At 36.7% G+C, this 12,278-nt stretch overlaps 1 long non-coding RNA gene across 1 annotated transcript; it reads left to right on the top strand.

Annotated features, from left to right (window-relative positions):
* Nucleotides 1-2,719: 2,719 nt before the first annotated feature.
* LOC121423119 lies at nt 2,720-5,512 on the top strand. Its single transcript, XR_005971237.1, has 2 exons — nt 2,720-3,339; nt 5,327-5,512. It is a non-coding gene; the product is annotated as an uncharacterized LOC121423119 (long non-coding RNA).
* The last annotated feature ends 6,766 nt before the right edge of the window (nt 5,513-12,278 follow it).

Raw genomic sequence — 12,278 nt, 5'->3', positions numbered from 1 at the left:
TATCCTTACTACAACTTGGCTAATCTTGTGTGTCCTTCCGTTTGTTTGAAGCAGCTTTTCTCCGTGGTTTTCCACTCAAACATGGTTAAATTGTTCACAGATTGTCATAAGCTGTCTATCTTGTCTCTATCTATTTATCATCATATATCTTTCGGCAGCTTCTAAGTGTATCAATCCATCAAACTTCAATTTGTCTTTCCATTATAAGTATCTGTTTATTTTGATTTTGTCTGTCATTCTATTCATTTAGTTAATAATTTATTTTTAGAAGAAAAAAAAACTATCATAAACAACGCGACTGCAAAAGCATGTTCGGATTTCACTCCTGACTGCCGCTCTCTCTGTACATGAAGTGCCGAGGAACTCTGTGCTCTGATCAGTAACTGTGCAAATTGCATGCGGTGGTGGACTCGCCTGTGTCGCACGCTGCATGCAACCAGCGACGTGTGTAGACTCTTCACTAGTCGCTTTTTGGCTACTTTTCCGGAAAATGCCTTCGCTAGGGTGTAAAACGGAAACGCGCCCCGCGCCTGAGGATACCGCGCGCTACACGCGTCACTTGCACTTGTACTCTATACGCAGCGCAGCAGCAGTAATCGCATACGCGTAACAAATTACTCACAAGCGATGTGTATTTCTTGCGACAGTACATGTTGCAAAACTTCATCACAGAGGTTTTATCTCCCGATTTCTTTGACATACGAAAGTCTTACGAACAATATTCTCACTTCACTGTCACCTGCTTGCTGATCAGGTGAGAATGAAGTGAGAATATTATTTGTAGGCCTAGAATCTATGTCAACATCAGTGAAATCGGGAGATAAAACCTTCATGATGAATCTTTGAGAAGGTTACCTTTTCTTGATAATTAGGTCAATCCAATGACCTACCTATCCAGTTTCATTAAAAAACATCATTTATATTTAATCTTGTATTTTAACAGATTCAGCTACCTGCTACTCCGACGCTCCAAAATCAAACTGTGCCAGTGCTCTGTTGTACACAGTTCAGTGCATGGTTAGTATTTTGACGTAAAATGTAATATTTATATTGAATGATTGCATGATGCCGCAGTAAATCTAAATTCCAACATATGATGAAGTTGTTTGGTTGAGTCAGATAATCAACTCAGTGCTAAGTTCCAAAACCCGAAATTAAAATTGTCTTAAATAGATTTTCTTCTGCAAATTGGCAACACTGGCATTTTTTCTTTTTTTTGCTACACACATTCAATAAAATTAATGTCTGTAAAATTCATTTACAAATAAATAAACTATATTTAAACATTGTTTGCCAATTAACTTTATTTCTGTGTGATTAACAAAATACTAATGTAGTGTGATCGTAATAAACAAGCATTGGTAAAATGATTTTACAGACTGTCTCACTCATTTTATCACCCCCCCCCCCTTTCTCTCACTCTCACTTCTTTTCGACATCCTGTCATACTTATTATGATTGAGCAACCTTTAATTTAAAAAGTACAAACAACCGCAGTCTAATGTACATGGTAAGGTACAATGTACTTACATATTTATTTCTGACCCAATACATGTAATCATAACATTTCTATATCACAATAATTGCCTCTTGACTGCTTACTGAATACACAGTGTTCTAATACATTTTTCCATTTTATAGTTAGATTTGGATTTCACTCTGTAATGATTATTGAAGTTCTTCCTCCAGTTCAACCCAAGATGCTTAACTTAATTGAACCTCCTATCTATATTGAAAGAGAAGTCTGCTATGAATCAGTTGTCTAAATATATTTCATCAATAAAATGCTTGGCTTTCAGTGTGAATAGGCAGTCTAGCTACAAGATTGTCACCCCCTCCCCCATCCCCCCACGCACTTTGATAAAGACAAATGACTCCTACCCCCTGTGCTGCCACGGGTAATTGCTGCTAGTAAAGTTACAATTTAATAAACCGCAATACTAACTGTAATTTTATATATAATTATGATCAATGTAAAAGAAAGAGAGAGAGGAGAGAAAACTTGCACAGTACAACCACCCTTTCTGTGGCGAGTATACAACATAATATACACACTCAATAAATCGTTAAAATATAACTTTTGCATATATAAAAAAACATTTACATGTATAAAGTTGCATTCATTTAAATTTTGTTTTCATTCTAGACTCCTTGTCTAGACATACTAGGGATCATTTTTCATTCACCAGAACGCTCAAATTTTTTTGAGCATATTGTCATTATGAAGAATACTGTAATACAAACTGACAGTGTAAAAAAAATCAAGCATTTATCCCGACGAACAAGAAAAAGTAAGCCTAGCATTGTCAAGTCAACCTCATTTCACCACACATGTCATGCATGCACTCTAAAAACAAATCAATCAAAAATGACTGGTTAATAGGGTCAGTTGGGAGCAACTGTTATTCTAGTCATATTTGACTATTTTCTAGTCATATTTTACTAGAAAAGAGTTATTTCTGACTAGAATATATGTCAGAAATGTGAATATCAGTGATTGCCATATCAGTTGCTCCCAGCTGACTACTGGTCTAGTCAATTTGACTGATTTGTTTTAAGAGTGTGTGTAAATGGGAGGAGAGAGAGACTGGAGAGATATGAACAACACCACTGTCGTCACGTTGTACATTTAGTCAATAAATACAGACATATTTCTAATCAGAAGCTTCTAGATCCGAGTATTCCTCCGTCAAAAACACTAATTTACTTGAAAAACAAAATAAAAAACTAATTTTTATAATCAAAAGGGGTGACTAGGAATAACAACCAATTGCTTTAATTATTTTAAGAAGAGAAGCTCATAAGGGTCTCCTATACCCTTGAATCAAAGACTAATTGATCGCGAACCACTCATGAATAATTCATTATTTTTCAGTGGCCATCCTACGGTTTAAAAATTCGCTCCCCGCGCCTGGGAGGTCACTGGGAATTCCCAGCTGTCTAGTCTTAGAATCAGACGCGTATTGGTTTTTTAGTTCTTACAATATTGATTAATTTAGTTTGTATCGTAATATGCTTTGCCTGGCTTACTATTTACAGCTACAAACTTCTAAAGGTGGCTACTTTAACCTGACAGGCCCCTAATATCTAGTCACGATGGAGTGAGCTTTTGATAGGACAACAACACCTGTCTATAATATCATCGCGTTAAGCTACATGTATACGCATAGCGTATCGATAAATAGTACGTGCATATGTTGCCAGGACGTGCGCAATAATAGTGTAATTTGCTCTCCAACAATACGCTACTCTACGCGACTCCAATTCGAGGTCAAGTGCACAACATTGATTGGGTTGTTCCTCGGCAGTAAAACCGGAAGTGTATCATTTTTTATATCAGTAAGTAATTCTTATATCTTCTTAATTCCCAATTCAATGATTACCTTATACCCTTTTTTTTACTTCCAACTATTAACAGATTAAAGGCAAGCCAGCCATGCCAGCGGGGTTTTTTTTTCTGGATCTGGATGTACAGTATACACCGTCTGCTAGAACATTTTTGTTTTCTTTTTACTTAATTTAATTTAATTGCCTTGCTTCAATTTAATTGGCGGAACCTGTGTAAATTTGACTGAAATATTCGCAATGACATTGCTTGTAGATCTGGGAGTATTAAATATGAAATTTCCCGGCAATATCCTATCAATTTTGTTGGATCCTCCAGTTCTCGTCTTTATGTTACAACAATTCTGCCCAATATTAGATCTATTTTATTGTTTTTAGAATGGAATTTTATAATTTCCGGGTATGATTTGTATCAGTGGCATGCAGTGCCCTCTGTTTCGGCCTCGGTTGAGTTTAATGATTCTTGACTAAACACTGCGCTACTGTGAAAAAAAAAATCATTCCACTGATTTGATTGAGCTGGATTGACTCGGGTATGGTATTTGGAAGGCTGAACAGATCTCATTTAGGTGAACATTTTTTAGGGCCCCTATATCTACGTTAACGCTCTTATAATTATACCCCGAGTGGGGTCAAGATCGAGGGACAATTAAGAAAAGAAAAGAAAACTGTCCTTGTATTCTATGTCTATACTACTATACTGCTGGTAAAAGCCACCCACACGTAGCAGTAGTAGAAAGTAGTAGTAGTAGAATTAAAGTATGGTCAGTTCCCCAATGTCTGCGCGGTCTCCCAAGTCTGCGCACCCGCGGATCTGCGCGATTCTAGTAAAAGAAGATACGCAACGGGCACGAACTTTACACATGCAATACATAGGCAGGTATTCATTAAAATATCCGACTCAAAATGGTGGAAAAATAATGAATTCAGGGCATTTCATGTGACGGCCTCAAAATGCAGCCTTTGTCATCAAAATCCCCGAATCGTGTACAAAGTGAATGAGTGCGCAGACATGGGGTACCATTTTTTTTTTCAATCTGACTGCCCGAGGTTTTTTCAAGAAAATCTTATATTTTCTTTCATTTTTTAATGAGAAATTTGGTACACTTACTCTTAATAATGTAAGGAACACTATTAACCAAAAGATTGTTTGAAATAAGAAGAAATTCATGTTAAGTCTTAACTCAAATTGTTAGGTGCGCAGACGTGGGGCCCACCATCATACATGTAGTAGTAGTAGTAGCAGTAGTAGTAGTAGTAGTAGTAGTAGTAGCAGCAGCAGTAGTAGTAGTAGTAGTAGTAGTAGTAGCAGCAGCAGCAGCAGCAGCAGTAGTAGTAGTAGTAGCAGCAGCAGCAGCAGCAGCAGTAGTAGTAGTAGTAGCAGCAGCAGTAATAGTAGTAGTAGTAGTAGTAGTAGTAGTAGTAGTAGTAGTAGTAGTAGAATTAAAAATAGTAGTAGCCGTAGTAGTACTAGTAGTAGCAGTGGTATAGAAGTATTAATAGTGGCAGTACTTAGTAGTGTAGTACACTAAAAAAATGAAGTGCTAATTTAGCACTTATAGTGCTTCTGATAAAATATTTCAAATTTAAACTAGAAAATCGGCACTCGAAGTGCAGTCTTTTTACAAGCACTTTAAGTGCTAAATTAGTACTTCGTTTTTTTTACAGTGTTGTAGTAGTAGTAATAGTAGTAGTAGTAGTAGTAGTAGTAGTAGTAGTAGTAGTAGTAGTAGTAGTAGTAGTATAGTAGCACAGGGGTATCAGTATACACATTTACTCTCTTATTATTTATTCTTTTATTGTTTCAACCTTCTTCGTTATGAATGGTCAACAACACACGTGCCACCCCCTTCCTACCCCCTTGTTCCCACCTTGAAAGCACCCTTGTTTCGACCACGCAACATGTGTGATGTTTCTCTATGAATAATATTGTACCCACTTGTATTATCCACTGAGTTATAAATTTTTCTGTTTGATGCAGGTTCTTATTTTGGTAATTCTCTTGTAATCGATTCCAGTCCATACATCATCAGATGAGCGTATCATTCCCTAAGTATCTACTAACCAACCGGTTCATCAATGTCAGGAATAGTACAAAGTTTAAAAGAGAGGTTCGGAAAACCATTTAGAAAACGCAGGAAATTAGGAGAAGATGAGGAAGAGTGGTGTGATGCCCTGAATAATTTGTCAGTGGACAGCAGCGACGATGATGATGTTTACTATGACGCGCCGGTAGAACCGATTGATGTCACAACAACGTCGAAGAGAAAACGAAGACACAAACAACAGGCGGAAAATAAGTCAAATAAAGTACAAGCACCAATGAATTCATATCATTACAAGCCCCCATCCTCTAGCTGGAGAACAGGATCCAATAATGGAACATCTAAACAACCCCGGGTGAGTAACGGCACTCTGCAAAGTCATGTCAAGATGATTCCATTCAATTCAATATATTTCAAAACTTCTAATCGGATGTGAAAACTCAGTAAGCAAAGCTTGCAACGAGTGCACCGTAGAAATATAAAGACAATAGTGATATTCAAATAAGGATTAAAGAAGATTTAAAAAAAAACTTTCATTCAAAAGTGCAGTACATATAAGAAAGGAAAAAACAGACAACAAATTTCGTGGATTTGGCGCGATATAAGTATTATTATTATTATTATTATTAAATCAAAATCGGGGCAACTCAAACGTAATAAAAATTATGTCAAATGAAACAGTCCATAATTAATCAATATGATGTTTTGATTAATCTATTGATATTGGTATGACTCCTAATTCAAAGAACTGCAAACCTAGGGAGGTCCTATAAATGATTTATACTTGATAGCAACTTTGTCATTCTCCATTTTCATGTGTTTTAAATGCCTTAAGCTGTTTGACATCGGTTATCTACATTTTAAACATTTTTTTTTCAATACGGTTAGAAAAAACGTGCTATCAGCCGACAAGGTTGTTTCTCATCAAGTCTGTAATAATCAAAGTTACAAAATAAATAAATTTAAAACAACAAAACAAATTCAAACATTTTGTCTCACCCACCAGAGGTAAAGGCGAGACTTATTATTTAAACAACTCCAAACCCCCTGTAATTGTGATTGTATTTTATTAGTTTTGTCTTATCTTCAATTCTATCTTCTGTGTTTTTGCATTGTGTGATGATGTGTGGGTGGGTGTTTTTATTTTATAACCCTTTTTTTTTAACTGGTTATGATATTTGTGTATTTGTAGGGCCCCGGCTATGAGCAGTTTTGTTTCTTAAGGGTCCTGATCATTAAATAATTTGTAACCTGTTATATTTTGTATTAATTTGTTTGTATCATGTTATTTTGTCAATATTTTGATGTCTTTTTAATGGTCAATAAAATTGAATTGAAATTGAATTGGATCCAAATGTCGTCCGTCCGTCACACACCTTATGACACCTAACTCCGCAACCGTAAGTCACATTTCAACGAAACTTGGATGGTATATGAACTGGGAGACCTGCGTGATATGCTGCAGTCGGAGATCATATGGTAAGGTCAAAGGTCATTTTCAGGTCAACGTTAAAGTTTACATGCAAGACTCTTTTATGACACCTAACTCCGCAAGCGATAGTCACTTTTTATAACCAAACTTGGATGGTAGATGTACGTGAGAGGCCTGCATGTTATGCTACAGTCGGAGGTCACATGGTAAGGTCAAAGGTCATTTTCAGGTCGATGTTAAAGTTTACATGTAAGACTCTTTTATGACACCTAACTCCACAAACGCAAGTCACTTTTCACCAAAACTTGGATGGTAGATGTATTTAGGGAACCTGCATGTTATTTTACAGTCGGGGGTCACGTGGTAAGGTAAAAGGTTATTTTAAGGTCAATGTTAAAGTTTACATACATGTAAGACTCTCTTATGACACCTAACTCCGCAACCGCAAGTCACTTTTCACCAGCACTTGAACTGTCCATGTAATTATGAGACCTGCATGTCATGCTGTAGTCGGAGTTCACATGATAAGGTCAAAGGTCATTTTAAGGTCAACGTTTAAGTTTCCGTGCAAGACTCTCTTATGACACATAACTCTGCAAGCGATAGTCACTTTTTATAACCAAACTTGGATGGTAGATGTACGTGAGGGGCCAGCATGTTATGCTACAGTCGGAGGTCATATGGTAAGGTCAAAGGTCATTTTCAGGTCAATGTTAAAGTTTACATGTAAGACTCTCTTATGACACCTAACTCCACAACCGCAAGTCACTTTTCACCAAAACTTGGATGGTAGATGTATTTAGGGGACCTGCATGTTATGTTACAGTCGGGGGTCACGTGGTAAGGTAAAAGGTCATTTTCAGGTCAATGTTAAAGTTTACATGTAAGACTCTCTTATGACACCTAACTCCGCAACCGCAAGTCACTTTTCACCAGCACTTGAATTGTCTGTAATTATGAGACCTGCATGTCATGCTGCAGTCGGAGGTCACATGGTAAGGTCAAAGGTCATTTTAAGGTCAACGTTAAAGTTTCCGTGCAAGACTCTCTTATGACACATAACTCTGCAACCATACTTCACTTTTCAACCAATATGCATGCTATTGTGTTGGGAGGTCACATGGTATGGTCAAAGCCCGGGGTCATAGTTCATTTTGAGGTCAACTTTAACGTTTACGTGCAAGACTCATAAGACAACTGTTATTCCATCCCAGTCATTTCACAATGAAGTTTTTATACAATTCTGTTGCTTGCCCTCATAAATCACGATATTTCTGGTTATTTTCATAAGTGGGCGAGACACAAAATCGATTTTATCTAAAGTAGGGTTCTTTCTATATTTCTTAATGAGTATGAACTAGTTTTTGTACATAGCCTGGAGCATATAAGATCAGGTGTTAGATGATTTAACAGTTTGAACATGGGAGTTACTACATCCTTCTCATATTTAGAACGCTCCTAGTCACCCGCGAGAAACCGGTTTTAAATATAAGAAGGATGCATCGGATTCCCCCATCGACAACCGAACAAGAGCAGGTGTGTTTCACTTTGGTGTTGGAGGACTGTCTAGCTCTACGACGTCAGAACGGGACACAACACGACCGTCTGCCCTCGGCACCCGGTCATCAACCAGCGCAACCCGACAGCATTCAAATATTACTGAAATGGGTCGTCCATATCGAGGTGTGAAAGTGTTTTTTTTATGATATTTTTATCTTATAATTGGATTGTAACTGGTGGTAAATATTGAAGTAAAATTGGCCCCTTAAATCAGATCCTAACTTGTGACAATCAAATCTGTTCACAAAAGAGAAAACATTATATCTATAGTAGGCTTACAAAGTACGTTAGGGTCGCGTTTCATGAAGACTCGCTATAATAACAAGTGCACAATTTATTTAACAAGTTCATTTTAGCCATTCAGATTGAGGGATTTTTGGTAGCATTTAAATGTTATTGCAAATTTTTTATTATAATAAGTTTTATGAAACAGGTCCCTGAGTCGTGAAATGAATCATTGATGAACAAAATCCGTATCGACATTGGGCAATATTTTATCAAATTCATCGATATCGTTTTTCTTTATATCAGAACATGATACTTTCGATCCTTCATTTTATGCGTGTTTTTCTTCTAATGACGATTTTTTTCTCTTTTATAGGAGCAGGGCGAAAATCTAATAATGTACATTACAATGTTCACTTCACATTAAGGCATTAAATAAAAATATACTGATGTTCACCCAATCATCAAGTGACATCGATATGGTCCTCCGTCTTCTTCAGGAGTTTACAGTGTAAACTGTCGAAAAATTCGAGGAAACAATAGAAACTTTATTGGCAATGAAAGCATTATCTTCAGCATTATTTATATATATATATATATATATATATATATATATATATATATATATATATATATATATGGATCTTTTAAATCCTTACGGGGAATGTGATATGCCTTTGAACAGGGGAGTGTCTCATCTAACAAGTTGTCAGACAAGCTTTAGTATCTTGACATGGTTTCTTGGCAGTGATTGGCTGAGAAGTACTGTCACTATGGTAACTGTCGCATGTCGGGTAAAAAGATTAGTGAGATAAAATGTCCGACAAGTCTTTTCGTAAATACTCTCTTGGTTTCGGAATTATGTTTGTTATGTTAGTAGAAGTCAATCTTCAATAAGACCGAATCAAATCATCACTTATATGTGATATTTCTTTCTGAGGCACGCTGTTTAAAATAATTTATGTTAATTTTGTATCAAACCATGCTGGTAGGTCCATGATCAAACAACACCAACTAGTTGGAATATATGATATTATCAAATGAATATAATTCAAAACCTGAAAAGCCGTCGTGATATGTATCAAACTGTTAAATGATCATGCCGAAATTTTCAGATTTTATTTGTCAACCCGTAAAGTTTACCGTATGCGATTCTTGTCATTTCTTCAAATCATATCTAGGGGAAAATAGCTAATGCAATATAGGGCCTATACTCTCTAATTTTCCAGATGGAATAACTGACAACAAGATTGAAAAACTAGCAACATCACTCATGGATATTGACAGACAAAGAGTCATTCGCTTTGGTCAGGAACTTGGTTTAAAAGATGTTAGAAAGTATTGTGGATATGGATATAAACCAAGCCATAAATCAAAAATACTTCTCATGCTGCACAACTGGAAAGGCAGAACCCATGTTGCACAGCAGGTCCAAGGTTTACTACAGGCTTTGAAGAACGCGCACCTGGAGCAGCTGGCAGTGAATCTACATTTACAAGAAGGTGAGATCTATAATATATTCGAGTGGTTTCTGAAAATTATAACCTGATACGCGATTTGTAATTTAAGTGATCAATGGTAAGGCACTATAATATAATGAGCCGAAGGGGCAACTCATTATTCTTTAATACTTTTCTTTTGTCGGGGAATTACAGGGGCGGATCTAGCCTTCGTCATCAGGGGGGCGGAATTTTTTTCACCTACGTTTTCCCCGATCGGCCGCTCAAAGTTGATTTTTGTTTGTTTCTTTGAAGGGGTAGTCATTATAGTCACTGGTCACATCTTAATTCTTATAAATCAACATAGATGCATAATTATCTCATAAATCTTATAAAAAATAGTGCGAGCGCGAAGCGCATTTTTTTATTTCATGCATTTTATCTAAATTTTAACATTTCTGGGAAATGTTTGTTATTCTAAACAAGATGTGTATCAAACTAAATAATTACAGCGAGTGCGTAGATAGTAATCACTTTGTAACAAAATTAGTGCAGATTAATTTCCTTTAATAATAATAATAATACTTCTCTTATATAGCGCATATAAACTGAAAGTTTCCCCACGCACTTTCCAATAAAGGTTACACATACTACAAACAAAGAAAAAAGACTTGGGAATTACAGAATTGCTTAATATTTAAACTTACAATTATTACCTAATAATAAATACCTATACTACACCAAGTTATGAGTTTCGGAAAAGATGAGTTTTAAGTAAGGATTTGAAAGTTGAATAAGTGGATGCCTGTCTAATATGTAGGGGTAATTTGTTCCAAAGGGTTGGTCCAGCTACAGCAAATGATCTGCTACCATTAAAGCTTATGTGGGTTTTGGGAAATTTGAAGAAGTACTTGTTTGCTTGATCGAAGGTTACGGGGTGGGTTGTAATCATTTAGTAAATTGGACAAGTATGATGGAGATAAGCAATGCTGAGCTTTAAAAACTAAACAAAGAATCTTAAATGTGATGCGCTTTTCAACAGAAAGCCAATGTTATTTCTTCAGGGTACTGGTAATGCTATGTTGTCTAGGAGTACGAGTTACTAAGCGGGGGATTCGTATTCCAGTGACCCGGGTTCGATTCCCATGCACTTGGTGCGCTAGTGCCCTTTGGTAAGGCAATAATCCTCAATACCAGGTCCTTCGGAGGGGACCTTAAGCCGTCGGTCCTCTGGTTGCTTGCTTACAAGCATTCATGCTTTCTTAGCAATCAGGTAAATAAAAATCGCCAATCACCATCACTAGCCTAGCTGCAATATTCTGCAGCATCTATATACGGTGTATGTCTTTTGGGGAAGATCAAATAGCAAGCTATTACAGGAGTCGATTCGACTGGTGACAAATACATGGACCAGGCTTTTTGTTGCCTCTTTATTCAGAAACCCTCTTTTTCGACTGATACATCTAATTGCTAAATGTACTCTTTTATTTTCATCGCACTGAGAGTTGATGTACATTGCTTTGCAAATGGCGGAAAATGTTTCATTTCAGTACTCAAATATGTTTTCTCGCCTGCACAATAGAGCGAGACTACTAGGCGCCCGTTTTCCGACGGCGGCTATGTCGTCAACATAAAATCTTCCAGGAAAATCTTAACCAAGGGTTGTTTTTTTTAAATGTCATCATAACTCAGAATTTATTTTGGCTATTAAGTATATCAAGTATTACTGAACATCCTCCAGAGTTTGAGGTAACATGACCATGGTCAAGAGGCATTTAGGGACAATTAACATGGACCATGTCCCTCCATGTTGAGGGAATCAACATCAAGACCTTAACCAAGGTTAAATTTTTTGAAATGTCTTCACAACTCTGAATGTTTATGGATCTAGTTCATGAAACTTGAAAATAAAGGTAATGGTATTTCACTGAACATCCTACCTGAGTTTTAAGTCACATGACCAAGGTCAAATGTCATTTTGGGTAAACGAACTTTGGTCATGATGGGATATTTGTTGAAGCGCCATCATAACTTTGAATCTGTATGGATCTAGTGCCTGAAACCTGGGGGTGTTTCACAAAGATTTAAGTATGACTTAGAGTCGCACTTAAATGTCTAGTTGCGCGCAGTATAAAAGGCATGACAGCATTGGTCAGATCATGCCAAGAGGACGCACACTACTGCGTATTGATCAATAAGATTGCGCGTTGCATATCATGTACGCGTCGACAT

The sequence above is a fragment of the Lytechinus variegatus genome, chromosome 10, assembly GCF_018143015.1.
Source record: "Lytechinus variegatus isolate NC3 chromosome 10, Lvar_3.0, whole genome shotgun sequence".
NCBI classification, from domain to species: domain Eukaryota; kingdom Metazoa; phylum Echinodermata; class Echinoidea; order Temnopleuroida; family Toxopneustidae; genus Lytechinus; species Lytechinus variegatus.
Note: the sequence above shows the minus strand (reverse complement) of the source record. Positions and strands in the feature narration are given on the sequence as shown.